The sequence below is a fragment of the Alosa alosa genome, unplaced genomic scaffold (genome assembly GCF_017589495.1).
Source record: "Alosa alosa isolate M-15738 ecotype Scorff River unplaced genomic scaffold, AALO_Geno_1.1 AALO_1.0_unplaced_6, whole genome shotgun sequence".
In the NCBI taxonomy this organism is placed as follows: Eukaryota; Metazoa; Chordata; class Actinopteri; order Clupeiformes; family Clupeidae; genus Alosa; species Alosa alosa.
In genome coordinates this window covers 388,276-394,358 of record NW_025962762.1, presented here as the reverse complement: position 1 = coordinate 394,358, position 6,083 = coordinate 388,276, and positions in this window count along the sequence as shown.

Genomic DNA, 6,083 nt, shown 5'->3' with positions numbered 1-6,083 from the left:
GTTTTTATTATTTTTGACTATAAAGTTAAATTTAAGATATTTTAATATTATAACATTTATTAATTAACATAGTTGAGTATTATTATATATGTTAATTTTTTATTGATAAAAATTTATTGAATAGTATAAATATTTTGATATAATAATTAAAAAACAAATAAAAATAATTAAATGAAATCTGTAGAAATAAAATTGATAGATAGAAAAATTCTAAATTTTTTACATAAATATATATTAGAATAAAGTATAAAGTATAAATAGATTTTTAAGATATAAAATCTTTATATAATAAATAATATAATTTTATTAAAAATCTCTATTAATTGTTAATTAATTAATTTTTTTCATTATAAATAAATTTTTTTTTGGTTTACGATAAAATACTATTATAATGATAACAACAACTAAACTAAATCCTACTATACTTAAAAATAATATTAGTTTTCAATCGAAAAAAGAATCATTCTTTCTAGGAGGTTTTGTATGTGTATTTTTAAATATTTTAGTTAATTCATTTTTTAATATATTATTTAGATTTGTCAAACTATTTTTATATTCATTCATCTTACTTTTTATAATATTTTCTAATTTAGATTCTAAAAAATTATATATATTATAATTTTATCCTTCATTTTTATATAATATATAATCATTTTTTTCAATATTTTTAATAAAACTATCATATGATTTTTTTAATTTGTTATACTATTCATTTTTATTAGTTATATTATATCGTCTGGCGGAGTAAAGGTGCATAAGGCGGCCATTAGAAACATTAAATAATTAATTTTTAAAAATTAAAATTTAAAAAAAAGTTATATTATTAAGAATATCATCTAATTCACTTTTTAATAACATATTTTTATTATTTAATTTTTTTAAAATCCTTTAATTTGGTAATATCACCATCATCACCATCAATATTTAGACTATTTATTAGACTATCTATTTGATTTTTTATTATTTCATTATTTCATTTTTTCTATAATATTTTTTAAAGAATCATTATCGATAAATATATTTTTAAATTTATTTATTATAGAATCATTATTAAAAAAATCAATTTTAATATGTTCATTAATAACTGATTTCAATTTAACATTATTTGTTATTTTATCCAACGAAACTTTTAAATATATACTAATATTATTATTATTTTTATCCTATGATTCTTTATTATTTTATCATAATCAGAAGAATCAATAAATTGTCTATTATTACTTATTGATTTTTTTTCAATATTAAATTTAATTTTTAGTATTATTTTTTTATTATATGAGGGGTGTATCCTATTATCACTATCATTTATTCTTATTTTTATCTCATCAAATAAATAAACATTATCTTTTAATAATAACATTTTAAATAATATTTCTTTATAACTAATTTTTTTTTCTAATATATATTCATTCTCAATTTTAAATATTGGATTTTCTAATATATTTGTTATTTCATTTTTATTTAATATTCAATCCATTTTTTCTAAAAATTTAATATTATTAATATTGTTCAAAACTTTATTTAAATCATTTATATCCTCTTTATTATTTTTTTTAACTTAATTATATTAGTTATATTCTATACTATGTTATTATCAAATTATGGCTAATATTATTTTTATCATTTTTATATCAATTCTAAATCATAAACTATATAACATTTAAACTTAAATATTCTACCATTAATAAAGTATTCTTTAATTCTTCTTCTTTACTATTTTCAAGCAAATGTATTTATTGCATTAGTCGTGTCGAATTTAATTTTTTTAATTCTTCTACATTATTCTTATTTTTTATCAATATATTTGTTATAACTATTAGTATTAATAGATTAAAAATTCTATGCATATTTTTTATATTTTAGTGTTAAATTTAAATAATATTATAAATAGATAAATTTATATATATATATATATATATATATAATATGATAATATAACACAAATATGGAAAATTTTATCTTATATATAATTTATAAAAAGATATTTATTATATTAACAATAGTTTTTAAATATAATTAATTCATTAAGATTTTAATTTTATTTTATTTTATCGGATTTAATAATTCATATTTTATAAATAATATAAATATTAATTTATTTTATTTTTAAATTTATTATAAGTTCATAAAATAATATAAAATAATTTATTTTATTTTTAGTATTACATAAAATTATATATATGATAAATAATAAATTTTTTTGAATCTTAATATTGGGTTTATTTTTAAATACAACAAAGAATTATGAAAAAAAAAATATTATCTGAATTTTATCTATTATCAATAATTTTAAATAATAACACATCTGAATGGATAACAGAAAAAAACTAATAAAAAAGTCGGTTTATATTTTTTCAGAAAATATATGTCAAATAGAATAGAATTGATATAGTAATGAATATAACTCATCTTATTTCTTCTTTAAAAGAAAAAAAAATTTCATATAAACAACAATATAATGATATAATAAGTATATTAGAACAAAATAATAATGGTTATTTTACTAATAACTTAGATAAATTTAAAGCTGATGATTTAGAATAGTCCATGAAAAAATTAGAAACTAAGTTTTTAGAAATTATAAATAAAATAGAAGATACTGATGTAAAATTAGTATATATTTTTGAATATTTAGATAATTTTTTAAAACAATGAAAAATTATATTAGATTTTTATAAAAATGAAAAAAAAGTTGCTCTAGAATATAGGTATTTTATCTTATAAAAGTTTATCTAATAAATTAGAGTTAGTATTAATTTATATAAAATAGTTAGAAGAATTAGATTCTAATATTTGAATTCTTTCATATTTAATAAAAGTTTATTGTTCATTAAAAGAAAAAATAAATGAATTTAAAAAATTATTTGATTTAAAAATAACTAATTTATATAGTAAACTAGAACATATAACAGAACCTTGTCAAATAAAATACGATTCGTTGAAATCAATAAAAGAAATAATTGAATTTTCTAAAAAAACTAACTTTTATAAAATTATGGAAGGTCATCCACTATTAAATTTTTCAAATTTATTATATAGATCATATTATTATAAAAATGAAGATTATAATAAAAAAATTCATTTAATTCTCCATGTTATTTAACCGAAATAAATATTATTAAAAATAGTTCAAATCAATATGATAAAATGAATAGTAGCATTTTTACATCTTCTAAAAATACATATTTAGAATTTAATTCACCACCTAATATATCTAGTAATTATTTTATTGTTGTATATAATAAAAAAGAACAATTTTTAATAATATATTATGATTATTTAGTAAAAAAATTATAGTCTTTAAATAAAATATTATTTGATGATGATAAATAGTCACAAAAAATCCTTTAAAAGAATTATCAACATCCTCAGATAAAAGTAATTTATAGTCAAAAACTATTTTAAAAATAAAAAAATCTATTGAATTTATTATTAATGTTTACTATGGGATCCACATCCATCCCGGACTATAAATGATATTTTTTTATTATTTAAATTGAAATAAATAATTAATTATAATATTTTTTTATATTATTTTTATTATTAATTTTAAAAATCTAATCATTGGTTTGAATTTTGAAAATCTAATTATCAATAGATATTATAATACCTTTTTTCATATCTTTCATCTAAACTTAATAAATATCTATTTTCTATTGTATTGATAAATTGTATGGAATATTATTGTTTTTTAAATAATTAATATATTCTTCTCTTTGTTTTTTATTATCATTTTTTTAAATTTATGTAAAATAATTAATAATTTATATATATAATTAATTATAAAAATATATAATATTATCAATATTTAATTAGTATTTAATTTTATTATGTTTTTTTTCAATTTATATGGAATGGGATGAATGTGGACCATTACTAAAATAAACTCTAACATTTTCAATATTTTCATTGAAAATATTTATAAATTCTAAATAATAACTAAATATTTCCATTGGTTTTTTAATAAATATTATTTTTTTGTAATATTTATATGATTTTGATATAATATTTTACCCTAGATAGATCTGGTCCCCAGGGTTATACACAAAAATAAATTTTAACCATAAAAAAAGAAATTAAAAAATTAATTATTTTAAATTTTAAAAAATATATTTTATAAAACTTTTCATATATTTTTATAATTAATTTGATTATAATCTTATAATCTTAATATTATTAAAAATATAGTCCCGAATGGATTTGGAACCCAACATTTATAAATTTATAACGAATAATGATAATATTATTTATATTTATATGTTACAATATATCTATGTATATGATAACTTATTATAATAAAAATCTAAATCAATTTATGCAAGATGATATTAATTTAAAAGAAATATGTGAAATATTCAATGATACAAAAATGGAATTTTTTCTTTGTAAAATACTTATAATTTACTATAAATCTGATGATGATTCTATTATAAAATTTAATATTAGTAATTGTTTTTATAAATGTATAACTATATGTAATATTAATGATAAGTATACATATCTTATGTTTTCAATTAAATCTAATAATGATTTTAATGATTTTAATGATTTTTAGAAAAAAAGAACGAGAAAAAATATTGTTTTATATAGGATAAATTTGATGAAAATAAAATTTATTTACAAAAATCAATATCAAAAAATAAATTGAAAAATATTAATGTAAACATGGGATTTTCGTTATTATCTAATTTTCATCAAAAAAAATATTTATGTATAAAATATTATTTTAATAATACTCTTTATTTATCTCATATTATTTTTATAAATAATTTAATTTATCCAGAGAAAGAAGAAAATCATATTTATTTTAATAATTGATTAGGATTATAGACATCATATAAAATAAATAATACAGAAAATATAGATTATATTGAATCCTATAATAATATAAAATATAAAACTTCTCCAACAATTTTTCTAATAAAAAAAATAATTGATTCTTCTGGAAATTTATTTTTTATATTTAGAAATTATGAAAAATTAATACTAAATTCAATGATATAAATTGAAATGATTATATCGGTAACTTTATAATAATATAGTGTGGTTTAAATCATGAAAATAAAATAAAAAATATAGAAAAATTACATGAAAAAATTATAATAGTAAATGATAATGATATAAATCAAATTATAGATTATGAAAATTATAAAAATAATATTTTAATTCATTTGAAAAAAATAATTAGTTTTAATGATTATGAAAATAACAATCTCTTAGAATTATTTAATATAAAAATTCAAATTATTTTAAGTGATGAAATACTAACATGAAATACATTTAATAATAAATATGTAGATTTAAAATGTATTTTAGGATTCTATAAAAATACTTTATATGAAATAAATAATCCAAAATATACATATAATAATGCATTAATAAGTTGAAATCGAACCATCTTTTATAAAATTTCAAATTTAAGTTATAGTTTTGGAGATTATTCTGTTGTTTTTTATCATAAATTAGGATTAACAAACTATATCATATATTTATTATATAAAAAAAATAAATGCGCTTATTTATATGAAAAACAAATATTTAATTCTTTTCCATTTATTTCATATAAAAGAATAAATTCTTATTGTTATAATTTTGTATTTGAAAAAAATGCCGAAGAAAATTTAATTCTTTTTAATAATAATATAATATATTTTAAATTTAAAATAATATCCTATAAAGATATAGAATCAGGAAATTTAACTTTAATTATTATCAAAATTTAATTGATCAATCTCCATTCATTTATGATTCATCTATATTAGTTGATTATAATCCTGTTTATAATAATATTATTTTCATAAAAAGTATATATTTAAATATAAAAAGTATTCTTGATTGTAGCTATTATACAAAAATAGAATATTATAGCGGAAAGAAAATATGAAGTCCTACTATAACAATTATGAATGATGAAATAAAAAATATAAATGAAAATTTATTTACTATAAAAAATGAAAATTGTAACATAATAAATATAAAAACAAAAAACATAATTATATAGATATGTTATTATTATGAAATTTTAATATCAGTAATGCATTATAATTTTAAAGTAAAAAATAAATTAAATACATATTACTTAG